General features: G+C 38.3%; 1 protein-coding gene across 6 annotated transcripts in view; it reads right to left on the bottom strand.

Moving 5' to 3' along the window:
* Positions 1–25,088, bottom strand: part of LOC127855428 (transmembrane protein 198-like) — a 268,058-nt gene that overhangs the window by 216,783 nt on the left and 26,187 nt on the right. The window contains exon 1 of one of the 6 annotated variants that reach the window (XM_052390995.1): positions 17,596–17,663. The exons of 2 other annotated variants lie outside the window; for them this stretch is intronic. The gene's annotated coding sequence lies outside the window, so the exon portion shown is untranslated. Of the gene's footprint in view, positions 1–2,405; positions 2,505–5,522; positions 5,635–13,457; positions 13,477–17,595; positions 17,664–25,088 lie in introns of those variants that run through there. 3 more of the 6 variants (XM_052390986.1, XM_052390982.1, XM_052390984.1) reach the window with 3 other exon arrangements.

Raw genomic sequence — 25,088 nt, 5'->3', positions numbered from 1 at the left:
GCATAATGTCCATACACGTATTGCCATATATCCATGTTGCAAGTTTCATGAAAAATTTTTAAGAACTTTTAAAGTTATCGCAGGATCCAGAAAAGTGTGTCTGACAGACAGCGCAAACCATAAGTCCCCTCCGGTTAAACCGGTAGGGGACAATAAACCTTATTCTATAAGCATAAAGAAATTTACATGCACTAACAATTATTTGATCACTCCTATGTAGATTTGTTAAAACTCATTTGTAGATTTAAAATATTTTTTTATTAAATCAGATATTGATGTAAAAATATCAGTGACTACACCTTATTAAACCGCACAATACATACATGTACAAAATGTAGGATTGATATTAACAGTGTAAGACTATATGCTAATGAGGTTTGCTTCAATTTAAATGTATACATGACTTCTTGACAGATTTTGAACATTTTTTATTACATTTTAATGCTTAAAAGCGCAATCAATTATAGAAAGAAATTCTAAGAAAAAAAAAGCATCATACATGTTTACGGGAATTTACAATTACTGGTATATTTATGTGAACAACTATGTGATGTTTGCTTTTGATTAAATTTCAAACAGGACCTACATGCCCCAAGACAGGGAGCTTGATTTTGTGTGCCCCCAAAGGGTGGCATATAGTTTTTTAACTGTCCGTCAGTCCGTCTGTCTGTCTTTCTGTCCGTCAGAAAACTTTTAACATTGGTCATAACTTTTGCATATTGAAGATAGCAACTTGATATTTGGCATGCATGTGTATTTCATGGAGCTGCACATTTTGAGTGGTGAAAGGTCAAGGTCATTCTTCAAGGTCAAAGGTCAAAATATGGCTTCAAAGCGGCGCAGAAGGGGGTAATGTGTTTCTAACATACACATCTCTTGTTGGTTCTCCTATGATGGTATTCTGTACATTTTCTGTCAGTCATGCATCTTACAGTTACCAAATGACAGTCAAGACATACTGTTTGATGGTGAATTTCTGTAAGTGATACATAGGTAGTTACATGTACATTCAAATATTATCCTCGAAATTTACATTGCAACAAGAAATGTGGCCTAATGCCACAAAAAAGATTTTTGATATAAATAACTGTACAATCTCAAGCAAGGCCTGTATATAAGCTACCTAAACAAACATTTCAAAGCAAAACTTCTTTTAACCCTTTCCCACTCAGAAGCAAAGTGAATGGTTATGTGCAAACAGCATTAAACCAGAACAGCCTGTGAGTAACTCGCAGTCTGTTCAGGTTTTATGCTGTTTGCTGCTTATCAGTTACTTAAGGTTGAAATTGAAACCTTTTAAACTTGAATTTAGTAAGAAAGGTATTTAATTATATGTAACTTTCTAAAGGACTACAGATGCGTTAAACTACGTATCTAAGTGGTAAAGAGTTAAAACTCAGTTACTGAGCAGAAACTGATATCTTATTTTTAGTAACAGTGACCTTCACCTTGTCCTCCATTACCCTCAGCTACGGTAAGTCTGCAAATATTCCTGCTTCATACCATATGTGAGCATAATACCTCAACCCTTTACCACTTAGATACATTTTTTCACGCATTAATTTTGGTCCCTCATAAGTTTAATTTTATTAAAGGCCATTCTGACTAAATCCAAGTTTTAAAGGTTTCAGTTCCATCCCTTAGATACTGATGAGCAGCAAACAGTATAAAACCTGAACAGACGGTGAGTAACTCGCAGGCTGTTCTGGTTTTATGCTGTTTGCACATAGTCATTTCAACTTTGCTTTTGAGTGGGAAAGTGTTAACACAAAGTCCATGTGAGCATTTTTTTTTTATGAATAAATTAAAAACCACAAAACAAAATGATTTTACGGGGCCATGCAGGTTTGCATTTATTATAAAATGATGTGAAAAGGGATGGCAAACGATTTTTATGACATTGATAGCTTACATGAAACCAACTGTCATTATTTATAACCAATCCTTAATGTGCAGCATGTGCAGACAAACAAATACATTAGACTGATCACATGCCATGGCAGACTGTTGGATAATGATCAATGATATATGTTAAACAGTCTGGTATTTGAAATATGCAATAGCATTAGCTTATCTTTCTATGTGAAGGTTTTATGATAAGATATAGGGACTATAAGATTTCAACTCAATAGTAGGCAAAAACACAATCCATTCCAAGACATTGTCTAGTGTTAGTGGAGTGTGTCCTACCATAGTGTTAGTGAAGTGTGTCCTACCAATAATCAAATTGTGATTATCAAACCATTTTCATGCAAATGTTCAAAATCAACAATTAGGCAGTACATACATTCAACTTCACTGTACATACTTCAAGCTGTTCTAAGAACTAATTAAATATTTAAAAAAAAAGTTACATAAATTATTAGCAACTTTTCACGCTAATAAAGACAGCAAATATATTTTACCTTGTCAGAACATAATCAAATTAGACAATTTACACTATGAATCAATCCTTTTTATTGCACGCGTTTTTATAAACAGCTGTTGTTAACTTTCAGTCAATATCAATCTACTTCAAAGAATATCCAATTTTCACACATGAATTTTGGCACATTTACAACTAAGAAAATCAATTGCCTGACACAATTTTCTTTGCTGTAATTAAATTCATTGAGCACACATGAATTATTCAAATCTTGTAATAAGAATTTATTGTCTTAGTGGGGAAGACTGGGCTATCTGAATAATGAATGTATATTATAAACAGCTGGCAGGTTATTGTATGAAGAGCTAATGTTTACATTAACCACGGTCTGGGAAAACAGGTCTTAATGCATGTGAATAAAGTGTCGTCCCAAATCAGCCTGTGCAGTCTGGCTAATTGGGGACAATACTTTCAGCCTGTAAGGAATTTTCATTCAAGGTTGTCTCTTTTTAACAAAAATCCATAGTAGGCAGAAAGTCTTGTCCCTGATTAGCCGGTGTTGCCTGCTCAGGCTTATCAGTGAAGACACTGTTCACATGGTGTACCAGGAATTTATTTTCTTAGCGGGGCAAGTTTTCCCAGGCAAAGGCTCAGATAAAACCCAGTCAATTTAAACTATAAAAAAAAAAACTTTTTAAATCAATGTAGGTAAAATTACTCAGTTTCTTTTAGTAAAATGACAATATAGTACAGGCAAAGTATGGATATCCTTGGCCCTATGATAAAATTATTGAAGAAAACGCCTCAGTTAACACTTTACCACTTAGATACGTATTTTGACGCATTTGTCTTCCCGTGGAAAATTACATTTAATTAAATACCTTTCTTACTAGATTCCAGTTTTTAAGGCTTCATTTCCATCCCTTAGTTACTGATGAGCAGCAAACAGCATACAACCTGAACAGACTGCTAGTTACTCGCAGGCTGTTCTGGTTTTATGCTTTTTGCTCATAGCCATTTTTACTTTGCCTCTGAGTGGGAAAGGGTTAAAGAAAAAGTACAATAAAATCTTAAGCCGAGTTTAAAAATATACAGAAATATTTCAAAATGTCAGCCTCGCTGGATTATCTTGAATATGCACCAGGTAAGTCGGTTGACAGTGTTGTTTCTGCACTGAATTAAACCTTAGCAAGTTACTAGCAGGCTTCAGATCTGGTTTTATGCTATTTGCACATAGCTATTTTCACTTTGCTTCTGAGTGGGAAAGGGTTAAAGGGACCTTTTCAGGCTTTGCATAATTGACAAAAATTGTGTCAGATTATCGTTGTAGTTTTGATATTTGCGAGTTAACAGTAATACTCAACATTTACCATGCTCTGAAATATCTATTATATGCATCTTTTGGATGATTTAACAAGATGTGTTTGTGAAACACAATGTCCCCCTATATGACGTTTGACCTTGAAGGATGACCTTGACCTTGACCCTTCACCACTCAAAATGTGCAGCTCCATGAGATACACATGCATTTCAAATATAAAATTGCTAGCTTCAATATTGCAGAACTGACATTACATGAGCAATTTTTACCAATATATTTGACCTTGAAGGATGACCTTGACCTTTCACCACTCAAAATGTGCAGCTCCATGAGATACACATGCATTCCAAATATCAAGTTGCTATCTTCAATATTGCAAAAGTATTCATAAAATAAGCGATTTGGGCCACATATATTTGACCTCTGACCTTGAAGGATGACCTTGACCTTTCACCACTCAAAATGTGCAGCTCCATGAGATTCACATGCATGCCAAATATCAAGTTGCTATCTTCAATATTGCAAAAATATTCATAAAATAAGCTATTTGGGCCACATATATTTGACCTCTGACCTTGAAGGATGACCTTGACCTTCACCTTTCACCACTCAAAATGTGCAGCTCCATGAGATACACATGCATGCCAAATATCAAGCTGCTATCTTTAATATTGCAAAAGTATTTATAAAATAAGCTATTTGGGCCACATATATATGACCTCTGACCTTGAAGGATGACCTTGACCTAAACCTCTCTCCACTCAAAATGTGCAGCTCCATGAGTTACACATGCATGCCAAATATCAAGTTGCCATTTTCAATCTAGCAAAAGTTATTGCAAAATGTTAAAGTTGGTGCAAACAGACAAACCAACCAACCAACCAACCAACAGACCAACCAACCAACCAACCAACAGACAGGGCAAAAACAATATGTCCCCCACTACTATAGTGGGGGACATAAAAAACCTTAAAATTATACAGTGTTACGAATGCAAAACGATTGAATGATTTGGAGAGTTCTGTTCTTATTGTTATATTTCGTGACATCACAATGATTGCTTATATAATGTATAAAATACACCACTAACTGCACTAGCTGTGGTTCGAACCCAGTTGAGGATCACATTTTTTTTCTTTCTTTAATTTCATTCTTGTTTCTTTACTGGAGCCATTTGGTTCCAATGTTTACATTTATAACAAGATGTGTTTGTGAAACACCCCCATATGTATGACCTTTGACCTTGAAGGATGACCTTGAACTTTCACCACTCAAAATGTGCAGCTCCGTGAGATACACATGCATGCCAAATATCAAGTTGCTATCTTCAATATTGCAAAAGTTATGGCCAATGTTAAAGTTTGACGCAAACCAACAAACCAACAAATAAACCAACAGACAGGGCAAAAACAATATGTCCCCCAGTATAGACTGTGGGACATAAAAATTAAAGCACTTAATGATAAACTTCAATACATGCCAGAATCTGTGATCCAAATTATTCAATTGTTTTGAGTTTTTAAAGCTTTATAATTAATTTTTTTCAGGTTTCTAAATCGGCAAAATATGCATAAAATGGATATTTTAGAGCATGGTTAATGTTTAGTAGTACTGTTAGCTTGCAAATATCATAAAGACAATGAATCATTGAAAATCTGAAACAATTTTTTTCAACTGTCAATTAACCGAAACCGGAAAAGTTCCCTTTCAGCTGTCTGTCCTTTACATCTAAAGACTGACTGGGAATAATATCTTTAATGAAAAACAAATATTATTAAGAGATATAATAACATGTATTAATATTTTTTTTTAATTTAACCAAAGCTTTAAACTTACTTCAAATATTATTTAAATCCCAGTTAAATTGAAATAGCAATCCGCTCATTCATTTGAACGAAAAACAACCGTGCGTGACAAATACATTAGGTACATTTAATGAAGGTTTTCTGAACGTCTACAGAAGATTCATGTCACCCCTACACCAATACGTAATGAAAGGTTAGGCCAAGGCGTTATTATACCAAGTCAATGACAGATTTTCAATAAAAGTAATACCGTATAATCTCTAACAAACTTTATTTATAGAAGAAATACCACTGACTATTTGTTTATTTGTTAAGAAAATCCATTTCAGTAATTTTACAATTGAAGCTTATTTAGGTAACAGTTTAAACATTGTAATTATGTAGTCTTTTAAAGAAACCATGGGCGATGTATTGGCCATTTCCAAAATATTTATCATAGATTCAAACTAAAAAGAATTAAGAATATTGGAAGCCACATAGAACTACTGACATAGAAATATAAAAGAAATAATGTTCAAGTAAGGATCAATTTTTTACTTGAATACTGTTTGAAACACTGAATTTAAAATTACATCAGGAAGAATGTTCACTTATTAAAACCATTACGGTAAACTATATAGCATACAAAAGAATTTGAATAACTAATATATAGTCATTTAAGTCGAAATATACTCTCAATGATTTTTTTTTATCACCACCATCTTTTGTTACTCAATAGGTAAGGTAGTTAACTAAGGGCAAATTGTACTAAATGTCCTGTAATCAAACATCAAATCTAATTTTATAGTGTGATGAATAGCAGATAAGTAAACCAGCCATGGAAATTTATTGCATAAAAAACACTCAACCTTGATCATTAGCAGCTGATTGAAATCAAGTTGTTCTCCTATACAGGAGAAACAAATATGATTGAACAACTAGGTCACAGAAAAAAATTAAAATTGCATTTTTGATAGTCATCAATTGAAAATATAAATGGAAGAAAATGACTTTTATTTCATTAAAACTATTTCATTGGTAAGATGTGCAATATTTATCCCCATTATGCTTATGTATTATATACTAAATACATTTGGTACAAACGGAGTGTACTTATTCAATCTACTCAGAAACTTTACGCTCATAATTACCAAATTGTCATTTTTGTGTGATTTCATTGCATTTTTGTTATTTTGGGTAAATGCGATGATTGTGAATTATTTCTGCAAAGGTTATTGTTTTGAAATATTTTGGGAGAGACAGGGGAATGAACAAAAACTAACTTCTTAAGATGAGCTTGAAAAACAATAATAGAAGCCTCCCTCTGGGAAAATGGGGCATAATGCATCTGAGTGAATTGTCATCCCATAATGCATCTGAGTGAATTGTCATCCCATAATGCATCTGAGTAAATTGTCATCCCATAATGCATCTGAGTGAATTGTCATCCCATAATGCATCTGAGTGAATTGTCATCCCAGATTAGCCTGTGCAGTTTGCCTTCCGCCTATATTGGATTTTCATTTAGAAAAAACTTCCTTTAAATACAATTTTTATAATAAAATGAAAATTTTGTCCTAGTTTGTGATGCAAGCACCAAATTTGGCACATATACTCTTCAGTCACTATAGATTTGATAAAGCATGTTAGCCAATACAAAATTTCAAAATGGCGTCCGTTTTCAAGATGGCCGCCGTCAGGATTGAAAAATGAAAAAAAGGAACAAATTCTCTGAAAGGTTTTTCTGCTGTGAACATTACTTGATTTTGATTTCGTACACAACAATTTGACTAGTTTGAATTTAAATTTAGTCATTGTTTAAGTTTATAGTACACACAAATCCAACATTGCTTCAAAAATGGCCGCCAAGATGGCCGCAAAAACCTATTTATGATCATAGCTATATTACTATCCACTCAAATTTGATGAATTTGGTGTCTATACCCAGGTTTCAGGGAGCAAAGAGCTAATTTATTTCGTCAGACAAAGTGTAAGTTAATAATAACACACAGAAATCCAACATGGTGTCCAAAATGGCTGCCAAGATGGCCGCCAAAACATATTAATGACCATAACTATGTTACTTTCCAATCAATTTTAGATCTAGATTTTGGTGTCTATAGATAGGTTTCAGGGGGCAAAGAACACATTAACGTCATCAGACACTTTTTAAGTTTATTATATATCACACAAATCCAAAATGGCCGCCAAGATGGCCGTCAAAACCTATTTATGATAATAAAATATGACTTTGTAACTGTCCACTCAAATTTGATTAATTTGGTGTCTATACCCAGGTTTCAGGGAGAACAGAACACATAAATATCACATTTATATCTTCAGACAAAATGTAATCTAATTATGTTGCACACACATCCAACACGGCGACCAAAATGGCCATTAACACAATACATAGGACCACAGGTCCATAACTTGTTACTCAAAAGTTATGGTTGTTATGTAAAACGCCATAGTTTAGGAGACAAAGAACACTTTAATGGAGTTGAGGTTATATTTAAGCAGTTGAATAATCATAAACTCCAATTTATGGCATTTGGAAGAGAGAATGAACTAGCACATGACTTCAAAAAGGATCAGGTTTTACTCACTTCTGTAGACATAATTTTTTACCGTTGCTGAAAATCATTGAATATTAATTACAGCCTGAATAAGCATGAGTTCTTCCAAAAGGTTAATATTATACACTTTGTGTTCCTTTGACTATTTATTCACATAAAAGCAGAAGTAGATGGTCTTATTGTCCCTTTCGGAGTAATGCAGGATCTAGATGAGCAAATCTGTATCCTCGACCACCAACTGTGTGGTGCTACGACGGGATCGTTATACTGTTTCTTTAACAATTTCAACGTCTGCATCCACGTAAGACAGAACAACATAGCATTCCATTTAAGGCAGGGTTGTGCTGATCAGAGCAATCATGCCGGCCTTGTTTCTGTCACGATACAAAAAGTCATCCTTTTTTACATGAGCATTCTGTTTCTTTGCTTAAACTCACAATATGATTCACGTTTGTTTCATCGTCTCCGGTGCGTGTTGTCTTTGTTATAATGACCGTCTTCGTAGCCATCGAAACCCCACTGTCGCTTGTACGTAATGCATTTTCTATGAATCTACATAAGACACGACTATGGCGTTATATAAGTCACCCTTCTCCATGGTCAAGGATTCAGCAAAGTGCCATCATCATGCATCTGTTTCATGAATACAGTTCATCTCAGCCTCACATGATGTGTCTATAGCATATTCTCAACTTGCCTGAGTGATCTGAGGCTTATCTGCTGTACACAGTATGTTTTTGGTTTCAAAGAAGGCAGCAGGAAGGGAGCTTAGTTCAAAAGACAATACGACTGCAATGGAAGGATCTACAGATTTTTACACCAACAGAAAACGCTGGAACAGAGGAGCAGGATAAAAAGCACGTTCAGAAGCGATCTTAACAGCCAAGCTATTCCCAAGAGCTTTGGCTCTGTATTTTCTCGTGATTTATAAGCAAAGACCGACTTTCCTATGATATCTCTTATGATCGTTTTCCCAACCGCCTCAACTGCATGAACATTCACATCTGACCCACTGCCGCGAGTTAGACAACATGTGCTCTATAAACACATCATCTATGTGTGCTCAATGACAAGATCACGTCCTAGCCCAGCATAGCATTGATAACTCCTACGAACAACGTGAAAACAAATACCGAACTTTCGATAAACGTCTGGGTGCGTTTCCTCTAGATCGCTTATTTGCAGCAAAGATGGATAGCAAATCGGGCACTGCCTGCTAATGCATCATCCAACACCCAGTACGATATGCTTTAATCAACACCCTTGAATTGTTAATCGTAAGCTGATAATTAAGCCATACTATGCTTGTCTTTGAGGTCTGGGCAAGTTCATGTTTCTTCTTCTCTGTAGCCCTCTCGGGTTTGATATAAATCGCATAACATATCATCTGCTAGCGTCATTTTGCCCCTAAGAAGGGAAGAGTACAAATCCTTTGCATGATCCAGCAGTATCTGAATGTCTGGATCTTCCTGGGTCATTTCGGCTGTAGGCTGGCTGTGTATGCCTTTTTCAACAAGAAGATGGTCCCGTGAAGCCCTCTGGACAATTTTGTGTGTCACAATGTGCACAATTTGCGCATGTTCTCTATAGACTGCCTCAAGTATGTTTTTGAGAGCGGTTCATACGTTTATGAAACATCACAAATTTTTATCAACACTTTAAACTACTTTGTGGCGCATCAGTGATGATTTCGGCAGCCTTTCAATACAAGGGTTGGTCAAACGTTACAATGGTGTGAAGGTTGTGGCAAGGTTGAAAACTAAGGCTTATGTAGACAGAATGCACGATTTGTCCCCATTGCACATATTAATCATAGGCAAGAATTTGAATGACAATTGCAGCCCTGGGTACTGTATTTTCTGGTGCAAGATACGCATCATTCCCTGCAAATTCATTGTTGTCTGAAGCTGAAAAATATCGATCCTCTTGTCAAAATCCAGAAATTGCGGCAGGTCCAAACTATGGCGCTTCACATAACAAGCATCACGTCAAAAGTAATGGACTTGTGGTCCTTTGTATTGTGTCATTGGACGCCATGTGCGATTTCTGTGTAACATAATAAACTTAAACTATGTCTGACAATCCTAATGTGTTCTTTGCCCCTCGAAACCTCGGTATAGACACCAAAATCATCAATTGTGAGTGGAAAGTTACAAAGTTATGATCATTAATAGATTCTGGTGGACATATTTTAGACGCCATGTTGGATTTGTGTGTACATATTGTAAACTTAAACAATGTTTGATGATCTTTATGTGTTCTTTGTCCCTAGTTACATAGTTATGATCATTAATATGTTTTGGTGGCCATCTTGGCGGCCATTTTGGATGCCATGTTGGATTTGTGTGTAATAAAATAAACTTAAGTAGTGTATGATGATCTTAATGTGTTTTTGCCCCTTTAAACCTTTGTATAGCAACCAAAATTATCAAATTTGAATGGATATTTACATAGTCATGATCATTTATATGTTTTGGTGGCCATCTTGGCGGCCATTTTGGCGGCCATGTTGGATTTGTGTGAACTATTGTTAACTTAAACAATATCTGATGATCTTTATGTGTTCTTTGCTCCTTGAAACTTAGTTATAGACAACACATTCATCAAATTTGATTGTATAGTTAAATATTTATGATCATTAAAGGGGCCTTTTCACAGATTTTGGCATTTTTTAACTTATTCATTAAATGCTTTATATTGATAAATGTAAACATTGGATCGTAAAAGCTCCAGTAAAAAATCAAGAATAAAATTAAAAAAAGGAAAAGAACATTGCCCGGAGCAGGTTTCGAACCAGTGACCTCTGGAGTCCTGCCAGAGTCATGCAGTAAAAACGCTTTAGCCTACTGAGCTATTCCGCCGAGTACACGTACTGGACGTATTTTATACTTTATATAAGCAATCTTCGTAGTTTCACAAAATTTAACGACAAAAACAGAACTCTCCAAATTATTCAATCGTTTCGCGTTGCAACGCTTTATAATTTTTAGGTTTTAAAATCGTCAAAAGATGCATATAATGGCTATATTAGACCATGGTTAATGTTCAGTATTACTGTTTCCTCACAAATATCATAACTAAAACGAAAATGTGCGAATCTGAAACAACTTTTTTCAATTTTGTCAATTTACCAAAGCGTGAAAAGATCCCTTTAATAGGTAATTGTCGGCCATCTTGGCGGCCAGCTTGAAAAAAAACACTTTCCGGAGGTCCGATTGTGGTAAACTTTTGATATGTGTTAAAGGACCTTGTACCCTACCAGGATCAGTTAAAATACCCTTTGTAGCAATTTTTTGGTGGTTGAATGTATTTTTTCATATATTGACCGTACTAGTACTTCTTGCTAAATACAGAGTATTGGCGGCCATCTTTAAAAAAATGCCGCCATTTTGAATTTTCAAGTGGCTAACGTGCTTTTTGAAGAAAGGGGTACCTAAAGGTAATGTATGCCAAGTTTCATGCTTGCATCACTAAGTGAACGATTTTTTCAATAATCAGCGCAGCTATCCCTGATAAGTCTAAGCAGACTGCAAAGGCTAATCTGGGAAGATGCTTTACACACGTGCATTAAGCCCCATTTTCCCATAGCAAGGCTCAACTGTGTTTGGGTCGATGGCAGTTGCCAGGGTTTTTTCTCAGCATTTTGGGAAGATAGCCCATGGCTTTGAAATTGGGAATTTTATCAGCATTTTCAAGATATTGGGAAAATAAATTGGGATTTAAAACTACATGAAAGAGTTCAACATCATAATTCACAAACTCCACAAACACCATCATGATCAACAGTTTTCCACATAATAAACTCACACAAAGTCTTCAGTCACAAACTTATTTCCCTAGTTTCAACATGTTGAATTTATGAATATCAGTCAGCACTTTGCTTTCGGAAATCAACGATGACGATGCAAAAGAGTCACTTGTTATTAAATTACTATCATTGACAATGGAAGGAGTTTCAATGGGAGGACTTGTACTTGTTGACGATGTTTGTTTATTTAATGATGCTTGCTTAAAAATAATTAACAGTTTTTGCTTGGCCACATTTTTGCTAAGGAATCTTTTTCAAGTAATATTTCGAATTGTGTGACATATTTGTTTTCCATTCAGCCGAATCACAAAACACTTAAATTTCATCACAAATATAATAAGCGCCTGAACAACACAGAGAATATCGGGCACACAAATAATGCCAACGTTATCCAAATCGCGGTATAGTCTAAACAGTATCGGACTACGCTTTGTTAAAAATCGAAAAAGCGGATGTCATTAGCTTTTTTCCCAATTGGGAATTTTTTAGCAAATTTTGGGAAAAAAGTATTCTTTTTGCGATTTGGAATATAGCCGAATTTCGGCTATAAAATCGGGCCAAAAAAAACCCTGGTTGCTGTCAATATAGTGCAAGCTGAAGGAAGGACTAATTGTAAAATGATCAAAGGCAGCTTGTACGATGACATATCATATATTTCAACACATGTATTTATAGTCATAGCTATATATTTTTTCTTAAACCAAAGTTTGAAGTATCAAAGATTTGCTTATTGTTTGCATTACATCCTAAACAGCATTATGGCGCCTTCAAATTCACACAATTATTCACAGCTCGCCAGGGTGGAAACATCACTTCTCAAGTGTCTTTAAAAGAAGACATTAATCCCTAACCCCATAAAAGTTCATAACAATGGAAATACAATTGATGTACTTAATAGACATAAGTAACAAATATCAAAGATCAAAACCCTTGCACTGCAATCTGCCCCAGTGTATAATGTGATAGGATCTCTAGTCTAGTCCCATACAAAACACAGGCTGATGATAACAACTGATATACAGGGTGATATCCGAACTATACAATCAAGATCATACAAGCGATAACTGTAATAATGGCTTTAAAGTAATCCTTCCTGATTCAATTATTCATTATGAAAAACAATTATCACCAAAGGCAAATGTATCAGCATGATTTCATCATCAACATCTTCTTCTTCATCTTTATCATTGAAAATAAACACCATTATCACCATACGGTACCTATCAAAATGGTTTCATCATCATAATCACCACCACCACCACCACCACAGATCATCATCATCATCATCATCACCATTACCATCATCTTCATAAACAATTCACGCATCTGCAACAAAGTAAACATCCCCATGCTGATCTATCCAATCCCAAATAGTCAGTAGTGATTATCTTCATCTTTATTGCATAAATGATTGTTACAAAAAGTTTCTGTCAAAAATAAGTATTGTGTCAGAGAAAAAATATAACATGTTAAATTTGCATTGTATAAAAAAAACACTCTACATGATGCAGAATTTTATTTTTTACCAATAAGGTAGAATTTGTTCCACTGTATGTGCATATTAAATCCAAACACCAATTCCACAGTAATACAACATTACCTTGCATAATTCCCGGTCCACTGACCTGCTTATTGTAGAACAATTCCCAATACACCAACCCTCACTGATCACAGTGATCCAACATTGACAGCTGTACCAGCTCTCCTGGGCCAGCTGTTAACACCACAATCAATCAATCAGGATTAACCTTGCTATTATCACTTCCAAGTGCCCTTTTCTTGATCAATATCAATCCCAATCCAAAACTAACCATGTAGTACTAATCTGTTCGTAAAGCCAACAAGATGATTTCCTACCAAGATTATTTTCCAATCTCAAAGATCATATTAACCCAGTTATTTCTGCAGCCAAGCTAACACACTCTGTGACCTGCCAACATTGGTCATACCTCATAGCACAGACTTAAGGCACACAACAGACATTGCACCCTGTGGCATATATTGTACCCTATCAAACATCATAACATCAGTGCTATTGATTTAAATTAAAAAATCTCCATTCATATCTGGCTATTTGCCCCATTACATCCCCCAACTCTTTCATAAGTTGGTTAAGCATTTCATTTCACAGGCCATTAATGTTATTACAAAACAGAAATCATTTTGAAATCGTTCTGATTGCTTCTTGTGTGATGATCACAAAAAGCATCCTAGAATTCTAGAAAATACCACTGGCACTATTTAAACTGAAACTTATTTACATCATTAACATAGGAAGAATTGCACATTTATTTCAGGTACATTGATACATGCCAAACAAATTACCCACCAATATTACACATATTCCCATTGGTGCAAAAAGGTACCATGTGCCTTCACATTTCAATGTCAACATGGTACATTTTGCACCAAGGGGGCAAACAATTTGAAATTCTGACTGTATTCACCAATGTTTCAGACTTGTTTCTATGTTTCTATTCCTTTATTGAGTCTATGGGATCAATTGATTGAATTATTAACCTGAAATTAAAAGCTTAAGTTGGCCCTTGCTCTGTGAAAAGGGGGTTAAATGCATGTGCGTAAAGTGTTGTCCCAGATGGCTGGTTTACTTATCAGGGACTCATTTCATAACTCTTAGACTCACTTCATAACCCTCATCTCACTTCATAACCCTCAGATTCATTTCATAACCCTCAGACTCATTTCATAACTCTCAGACTCACTTCATAACCCTCAACTCACTTCATAACCCTCAGACTCATTTCATAACCCTCAGACTCACTTCATAACCCTAAGACTCACTTTACAACCCTAGGACTCACTTCATAACCCTTAGACTCACTTCATAACCGTCAGACTCACTTCATAACCCTTAGACTCACTTCATAGCCCTTAGACTCACTTCATAACCCTTAGACTCACTTCATAACTCTAAGACTCACTTCAGTACACTGAGACACACTTCATAACCCTCAGACTCACTTCATAACCCTCAGACTCTCTTCATAACCCTCATTACCCTCAGACTTACTTCAAAACCCCCAGACTCACTATACAACCCTAAGACTCACTTAATAACCATAAGACACACTTCATAACCCTTAAACACACTTCATTACCCTTAGACACACTTCATAACCGTCAGACTCACTTCATAACCCTCAGACTCACTTAACAACCCTAAGACTCACTTAATAACCATTAGACTCACTTCATAACCCTTAGACTCATTTCATAACCCTCAGACTCACTTCATAACCCTCAGACTCACTTCATAACCCTCAGACTCACTTCATGACCCTTAGACTCATTTCATAACCCATAGACTCATTTCATAACTCTCACACTCACTTCATAACCCTCAACTCACTTCATAACCCTCAGACTCACTTCATAACCCTCAGACTCACTTCATAACCCTCATTACCCTCAGACTTACTTCAAAACCCCCATACTCACTATACAACCCTAAGACTCACTTAATAACCATAAGACACACTTCATAACCCTTAAACACACTTCATTACCCTTAGACACACTTCATAACCGTCAGACTCACTTCATAACCCTCAGACTCACTTAACAACCCTAAGACTCACTTAATAACCATTAGACTCACTTCATAACCCTTAGACTCATTTCATAACCCTCAGACTCACTTCATAACCCTCAGACTCACTTCATAACCCTCAGACTCACTTCATGACCCTTAGACTCATTTCATAACCCATAGACTCATTTCCATAACTCTCACACTCACTTCATAACCCTCAGACTCACTTCATAACCCTCAGACTCACTTTACAACCCTAAGACTCACTTAATAACCATAAGACTCACTTCATAACCCTTAGACTCACTTCATTACCCTAAGACTCACTTAATAACCCTCAACTCACTTCATAACCCTCAGACTCATTTCATAACCCTCAGACTCACTTCATAACCCTCAGACTCACTTCATAACCCTCAGACTCACTTTACAACCCTAAGACTCACTTAATAACCATTAGACTCACTTCATAACCCTTAGACTCACTTCATTACCCTAAGACTCACTTCATAACCCTCAGACTCACTTCATAACCCTCAGACTCACTTCATAACCCTCATTACCCTCAGACTTACTTCATAACCCTCAGACTACTATACAACCCTAAGACTCACTTAATAACCATTAGACTCACTTCATAACCCTTAGACGCACTTCATTACCCTTAGACACACTTCATAACCCTCAGACTCACTTAACAACCCTAAGACTCACTTAATAACCATTAGACTCACTTCATAACCCTTAGACTTACTTCATTACCCTTAGACACACTTCATAACCCTCAGATTCACTTCATAACCCTCAAACTCACCTCATAACCATCAGACTCACTTCATAACCCTTAGACTCACTTCATAACCCTCAGACTCACTTCATTACCCTTAGACTCATTTCATAACTCTCAGACTCACTTCAAAACCCTCAACTCACTTCATAACCCTCAGACTCATTTCATAACCCTCAGACTCACTTCATTACCAACAGACTCACTGCATTACCTTCAGACTCACTTAACAACCATTAGACTCACTTCATAACCCTCAGACTCCCTTCACAATCCTCTGACTCACTTCATTACCCTTAGACACACTTCATAACCCTTAGACTCATTTCATAACCCTCAGACTCACTTCATAACCCTCAGACTCACTTCATAACCCTCAGACTCACTTCATAACCCTCAGACTCACTTCATAACCCTCAGACTCACTTCATGACCCTTAGACTCACTTCATAACCCTCAGACTCACTTCATGACCCTTAGACTCACTTCATAACCCTTATACTCACTTTACAACGCTCAGACTCACTTCATTACCCTTAGACTCACTTCATAGCCCTGAGACTCACTTTACAACCCTAGGACTCACTTCATAACCCTTAGACTCACTTCATAACCCTCAGACTCACTTTATAACCCTTAGACTCACTTCATAGCCCTAAGACTCACTTCATAACCCTTAGACTCACTTCATAACCCTTATACTCACTTTACAACGCTCAGACTCACTTCATTACCCTATGACTCACTTCATAACCCTGAGACTCACTTTACAACCCTAGGACTCACTTCATAACCCTTAGACTCACTTCATAACCCTCAGACTCACTTTATAACCCTTAGACTCACTTCATAGCCCTAAGACTCACTTCATAACCCTTAGACTCACTTCATAACTCTAAGACTCACTTCATTACACTGAGACACACTTCATAACTCTCACACACACTTCATAGCCGTTAGACTCACTTCATAACCTTTAGACTCACTTCATAACCCTACATGCACTTCATTACACTTCATAACCCTAAAATCGGAGAAATATCAAAATGTAAATCGCTAGGAACAAGGTATAAGCAAAGTTATTTTTTGTAAAATATGTCATATGGATTCAAGTTCTGAAGAATGTACAACTATTTTGGTCAACTTATACATGAGCAATGTGTCACAGACACTGATGCCCCAACAACACCTGTTGCAACACTTTCAAATCCACAAAATAGTCTACAGTAAACAAAAAGACAAAGGGTAATAGTTCTGCCAAAAGTTGTCACAGCAATATTTCCTTTCTCAGTGTTCTAGATAAGCTGCGTATCAGCGTAATATACGCATTAGAAATATCAAGATTCACTCAATTTATCATTTCCATGCGTACATATAAGCAAGCCAATCTAGACTTACGCAAATGATATAAATTCTCTGCGTATAGCGTAAACAAAAATATAAACAGCTGATTGTCTCTCGCCATTATATGAGACTGGTTATCGTAATAATTATAGATAATTTGTGCGCTGGATTGAAGAAATAGTAAGCCAGTCGGTATTTATACTCTGTTTCATCTAGACGCATGGTAAATTTAGTATTGATTTTTTTAACAAACAGTCAAGCGTTTATGTGTTTATTAAATTATATTAAGAGGTCAACATGGCTTCTTCGAAGCCAATACAAATTACTTCCCAAAGTAATATTGATTCTTTTTATACGGCAAAAGTTGTATCAAGTAAAAACAGTGTACTGCCAATACTGAATGATTTAATTTTCTCTGTTTTCAAATCAAAAAGGACACACTTAAACGCTTATAAAACAACTGTTGAAAGTTGGCAAAAAAGTTTTCCAAGGCTCACGATGGTGGAAGCCTATAGACCAAGGCAGTTAAAAACAAAAAACACTTTAAGAAACCTACTTCTTTGAAGGAATACATAGTTAATGGTTTATTGTGTTAAACATGATTAAAGTAGTGTGTCTGACTGTCTGTACTGCGGCTATATTCTTGTTTTACTTTTAGCAGATTACCCTTCAAGCAAGGCAAATTTTGACCATTTACCCCCATGCTTTGAAAAGTGGGGGTATTCAACCCTATGGGTAAAAAATTATCTATAACACTGCTTTCTTTGCCATCATCTACACATTAAGGTCATTCGACTGCACACGTTTGAGCCAGATCTACTCAGTGCTAATGAGAAGTTAAAAACACACTGACAGAAGTACAAACAAGTGCAAAACTTAATGCCTCCCACTTTGTGGGAGCATAAAAATACGACCACCAGTGTCAACAACACACATGGTTCCATGTGCTGCACATCTCTGCTCATGATGCCTATCTACACAGTTATCTACCCTGTCCTCATTAACCAGTTATAGCTCGTTAACATTCACTGCCTCCTGCACAAACACAGCAGTTTTCTAATCAAGCAATTGGAAATGAACAAGAAACTGAACTGAATAGTACCTAAATATCAGGTTTATAAAGAGTATCTGGTTTTCAATGTTTCATGGTGAAATAAATATATGAAGCCCGCTCTGGAAAAATGGGCTTTCATGCATTTGCGTAAATAGAGAATACTAAATCAGTGCCCAATAAAGCAAAGTTTATTTTGCGAGGCTTAGAAAATCTGAACCACGAGCCTTGGCGAGTGGTTCAGATTTTCGTGCCGAGCAAAATAAACTTTGCTTTATTCGGCACCGACCTAGTATTTGATTTAACCCATCAATTTTCAATTTTTAGTCGTAAATTATTTCTTTAAAAATAGAATAGGAAAATCAAACTACACGGAAAATCCCAAAGTTATTTTAAGCAAACATTATTGGCAGATTTTCGTGCCGAGCAAAATAAACTTTGCTTTATTCGGCACCGACCTAGTATTTGATTTAACCCATCAATTTTCAATTTTTAGTCGTAAATTATTTCTTTAAAAATAGAATAGGAAAATCGAACTACACGGAAAATCCCAAAGTTATTTTAAGCAAACATTGTTTCATTATTTTAATCGTGCCGAGCCTAATACATTACAAAAAGATCAGTAACTAACCTGTTTTTCTGTTTATCATACCTCTACGTCCCCTATTTTTAAGAAACAATGAAAACAAAACACTAAACAACTGCAGCTTTAGCATGAAAGAATATGCATTGTGTCGTATGACGTGTTAATAATGACGTCACAAGTACGTGCACTTAATATTTGTAAATAATGTTTTTTTGCTTTTTGAGTTGCATTATGTGTTAAAAATATATTACATCTTGGTACCAAATTGTTTGTTTTGTTGAATCTGATTAGATTTTACTAAAAATGATTACTTTATAGTTGATTCCGATTAATATGACCATTCTCCACCGCGCATGACAGCTATATTTCAGCACTGCCGAAATAGAGGAAAATTTATTCCACAGTGGTTTATTTTGACAATGCACGTCTGATGATGGGATAAATGGTAATCCCATATAAGCCTTAGCAATATAGGCTAATCAGGGATGGCTTTTTCCGCAAAGACTCGATAGTCATCTAGAAGAGACTTACTTGTAATGCAAACATTTCATAAAAACGGACAGTGTCGTCCCTGTCCGGACAGGCTTATCTGTGACAACACTTAAAGCAAATGCATTAAGCCCAGTTTTTCCAGAAAGCGGCTCAAATGAACAGGAAACTGTCCTGTACAGTACTCATTAATTTATCCAGAGTATCTGGTTTTCAATGTTTTACTTGTGACACTGTTACATGTAAACTGTTCATGAGTTAAACCTGTACAACAAAGGATAATCAAAGGGTTTGAGCCTGTAATTCTCATATGGCATTTCATTTAAGAGCCTTGTTCTGTGAAACAGGGGCTAAACGCATGTGCATAAAGTGTAGTACCCGATGAGCCCATGGAGTGGACATAAAGTGTAGTACCCGATGAGCCCATGGAGTGGACATAAAGTGTAGTACCCGATGAGCCCATGGAGTGGACATAAAGTGTAGTACCCGATGAGCCCATGGAGTCGACATAAAGTGTAGTACCCGATGAGCCCATGGAGTGGACATAAAGTGTAGTACCCGATGAGCCCATGGAGTCGACATAAAGTGTAGTACCCGATGAGCTCATGGAGTCGACATAAAGTGTAGTACCCGATGAGCTCCTGCAGTCGACATAAAGTGTAGTACCCGATGAGCTCATGGAGTCGACATAAAGTGTAGTACCCGATGAGCGCATGGAGTCGACATAAAGTGTAGTACCCGATGAGCCCATGGAGTTGACATAAAGTGTAGTACCCGATGAGCCCATGGAGTCGACATAAAGTGAAGTACCCGATGAGCCCATGGAGTCGACATAAAGTGTAGTACCCGATAAGCCCATGGAGTCGACATAAAGTGTAGTACTTGATGAGCCCATGGAGTGGACATAAAGTGTAGTACCCGATGAGCCCATGGAGTCGACATAAAGTGTAGTACCCGTTGAGCCCATGGAGTGGACATAAAGTGCAGTACCCAATGACCTCATGGAGTCGACATAAAGTGTAGTACCCGATAAGCCCATGGAGTTGACATAAAGTGTAGTACCCGATGAGCCCATGGAGTGGACATAAAGTGTAGTACCCGATGAGCCCATGGAGTCGACATAAAGTGTAGTACCTGATGAGCTCATGGAGTCGACATAAAGTGTAGTACCCGCTGAGCCCATGGAGTGGACATAAAGTGTAGTACCCGATGAGCTCATGGAGTCGACATAAAGTGTAGTACCCGATGAGCCCATGGAGTCGACATTAAGTGTAGTACCCGATGAGCCCATGGAGTCGACATAAAGTGTAGTACCCAATGAGCCCATGGAGTCGACATAAAGTGTAGTACCCGATGAGCCCATGGAGTCGACATAAAGTGTAGTACCCGATGAGCCCATGGAGTGGACATAAAGTGTAGTACCCAATGACCTCATGGAGTCGACATAAAGTGTAGTACCCAATGAGCCCATGGAGTCGACATAAAGTGTAGTACCCAATGAGCTCATGGAGTCGACATAAAGTGTAGTACCCAATGAGCCCATGGAGTCGACATAAAGTGTAGTACCGGATGAGCTCATGGAGTCGACATAAAGTGTAGTACCCGATGAGCCCATGGAGTGGACATAAAGTGTAGTACCCGATGAGCCCATGGAGTCGACATAAAGTGTAGTACCCGATGAGCCCATGGAGTCGACATAAAGTGTAGTACCCGATGAGCCCATGGAGTCGACATAAAGTGTAGTACCCGATGAGCCCATGGAGTGGACATAAAGTGTAGTACCAGATGAGCCCATGGAGTCGACATAAAGTGTAGTACCCAATGAGCCCATGGAGTCGACATAAAGTGTAGTACCCGATGAGCCCATGGAGAGGACATAAAGTGTAGTACCCGATGAGCTCATGGAGTCGACATAAAGTGTAGTACCCGATGAGCCCATGGAGTCGACATGAAGTATAGTACCCGATGAGCCCATGGAGTCGACATAAAGTGTAGTACCCGATGAGCCCATGGAGTGGACATAAAGTGTAGTGCCCAATGAGCCCATGGAGTTGACATAAAGTGTAGTACCCGATGAGCCCATGGAGTGGACATAAAGTGTAGTGCCCAATGAGCCCATGGAGTTGACATAAAGTGTAGTGCCCAATGAGCCCATGGAGTTGACATAAAGTGTAGTACCCGATGAGCCCATGGAGAGGACATAAAGTGTAGTACCCGATGAGCCCATGGAGTCGACATAAAGTGTAGTGCCCAATGAGCCCATGGAGTCGACATAAAGTGTAGTGCCCAATGAGCCCATGGAGTTGACATAAAGTGTAGTGCCCAATGAGCCCATGGAGTTGACATAAAGTGTAGTACCCGATGAGCCCATGGAGTGGACATAAAGTGTAGTGCCCAATGAGCCCATGGAGTTGACATAAAGTGTAGTACCCGATGAGCCCATGGAGTTGACATAAAGTGTAGTGCCCAATGAGCCCATGGAGTTGACATAAAGTGTAGTGCCCAATGAGCCCATGGAGTTGACATAAAGTGTAGTACCCGATGAGCCCATGGAGTTGACATAAAGTGTAGTACCCGATGAGCCCATGGAGTTGACATAAAGTGTAGTACCCGATGAGCCCATGGAGTGGACATAAAGTGTAGTACCCAATGAGCCCATGGAGTTGACATAAAGTGTAGTACCCGATGAGCCCATGGAGTCGACATAAAGTGTAGTACCCGATGAGCCCATGGAGTTGACATAAAGTGTAGTACCCGATGAGCCCATGGAGTCGACATAAAGTGTAGTGCCCAATGAGCCCATGGAGTCGACATAAAGTGTAGTACCCGATGAGCCCATGGAGTTGACATAAAGTGTAGTACCCGATGAGCCCATGGAGTGGACATAAAGTGTAGTACCCGATGAGCCCATGGAGTGGACATAAAGTGTAGTACCCGATGAGCCCATGGAGTCGACATAAAGTGTAGTACCCGTTGAGCCCATGGAGTGGACATAAAGTGCAGTACCCAATGACCTCATGGAGTCGACATAAAGTGTAGTACCCGATAAGCCCATGGAGTTGACATAAAGTGTAGTACCCGATGAGCCCATGGAGTGGACATAAAGTGTAGTACCCGATGAGCCCATGGAGTCGACATAAAGTGTAGTACCTGATGAGCTCATGGAGTCGACATAAAGTGTAGTACCCGCTGAGCCCATGGAGTGGACATAAAGTGTAGTACCCGATGAGCTCATGGAGTCGACATAAAGTGTAGTACCCGATGAGCCCATGGAGTCGACATTAAGTGTAGTACCCGATGAGCCCATGGAGTCGACATAAAGTGTAGTACCCAATGAGCCCATGGAGTCGACATAAAGTGTAGTACCCGATGAGCCCATGGAGTCGACATAAAGTGTAGTACCCGATGAGCCCATGGAGTGGACATAAAGTGTAGTACCCAATGACCTCATGGAGTCGACATAAAGTGTAGTACCCAATGAGCCCATGGAGTCGACATAAAGTGTAGTACCCAATGAGCTCATGGAGTCGACATAAAGTGTAGTAACCAATGAGCCCATGGAGTCGACATAAAGTGTAGTACCGGATGAGCTCATGGAGTCGACATAAAGTGTAGTACCCGATGAGCCCATGGAGTGGACATAAAGTGTAGTACCCGATGAGCCCATGGAGTCGACATAAAGTGTAGTACCCGATGAGCCCATGGAGTCGACATAAAGTGTAGTACCCGATGAGCCCATGGAGTCGACATAAAGTGTAGTACCCGATGAGCCCATGGAGTGGACATAAAGTGTAGTACCCGATGAGCCCATGGAGTCGACATAAAGTGTAGTACCCAATGAGCCCATGGAGTCGACATAAAGTGTAGTACCCGATGAGCCCATGGAGAGGACATAAAGTGTAGTACCCGATGAGCTCATGGAGTCGACATAAAGTGTAGTACCCGATGAGCCCATGGAGTCGACATGAAGTGTAGTACCCGATGAGCCCATGGAGTCGACATAAAGTGTAGTACCCGATGAGCCCATGGAGTGGACATAAAGTGTAGTGCCCAATGAGCCCATGGAGTTGACATAAAGTGTAGTACCCGATGAGCCCATGGAGTGGACATAAAGTGTAGTGCCCAATGAGCCCATGGAGTTGACATAAAGTGTAGTGCCCAATGAGCCCATGGAGTTGACATAAAGTGTAGTACCCGATGAGCCCATGGAGAGGACATAAAGTGTAGTACCCGATGAGCCCATGGAGTCGACATAAAGTGTAGTGCCCAATGAGCCCATGGAGTCGACATAAAGTGTAGTGCCCAATGAGCCCATGGAGTTGACATAAAGTGTAGTGCCCAATGAGCCCATGGAGTTGACATAAAGTGTAGTACCCGATGAGCCCATGGAGTGGACATAAAGTGTAGTGCCCAATGAGCCCATGGAGTTGACATAAAGTGTAGTACCCGATGAGCCCATGGAGTTGACATAAAGTGTAGTGCCCAATGAGCCCATGGAGTTGACATAAAGTGTAGTGCCCAATGAGCCCATGGAGTTGACATAAAGTGTAGTACCCGATGAGCCCATGGAGTTGACATAAAGTGTAGTACCCGATGAGCCCATGGAGTTGACATAAAGTGTAGTACCCGATGAGCCCATGGAGTGGACATAAAGTGTAGTACCCAATGAGCCCATGGAGTTGACATAAAGTGTAGTACCCGATGAGCCCATGGAGTCGACATAAAGTGTAGTACCCGATGAGCCCATGGAGTTGACATAAAGTGTAGTACCCGATGAGCCCATGGAGTCGACATAAAGTGTAGTGCCCAATGAGCCCATGGAGTCGACATAAAGTGTAGTACCCGATGAGCCCATGGAGTTGACATAAAGTGTAGTACCCGATGAGCCCATGGAGTGGACATAAAGTGTAGTACCCGATGAGCCCATGGAGTGGACATAAAGTGTAGTACCCGATGAGCCCATGGAGTGGACATAAAGTGTAGTACCCGATGAGCCCATGGAGTGGACATAAAGTGTAGTACCCGATGAGCCCATGGAGTGGACAAAGGCTTATCAGAGACAACACTTACACTGTCTTAGTAGAAGTCTCTTCTCAGCAAAAATAGTCTAGTCACAAAGTGTCGTCCCTGATTAGCCTGCGCGGACTTCACAGGCGATTCTGGGACAACAATTTACACATAAACATTAAGCCCTGTTTTCTCATGGCAAGGCTGATTTATATGCATTGCAGCTAGATACATTTGGGTAACTGTTTTTGTTTGTACTTTTGTAAAATTGAATTTGTGCAGCACTTCACCATAAGATTTACAATATCTGTCAACGCTTTCTGCCCCAGCTGTGTTTCCTATGTCTTGTCATGCCTGTCTCAACCATCATTACAGAATGACAAGATGCCTGTCAACCGAGAGGATTTGAGGATT

Source organism: Dreissena polymorpha, chromosome 13, assembly GCF_020536995.1.
Source record: "Dreissena polymorpha isolate Duluth1 chromosome 13, UMN_Dpol_1.0, whole genome shotgun sequence".
Taxonomy (NCBI): Eukaryota; Metazoa; Mollusca; class Bivalvia; order Myida; family Dreissenidae; genus Dreissena; species Dreissena polymorpha.
This window is presented reverse-complemented; position numbering and strand designations above follow the sequence as displayed.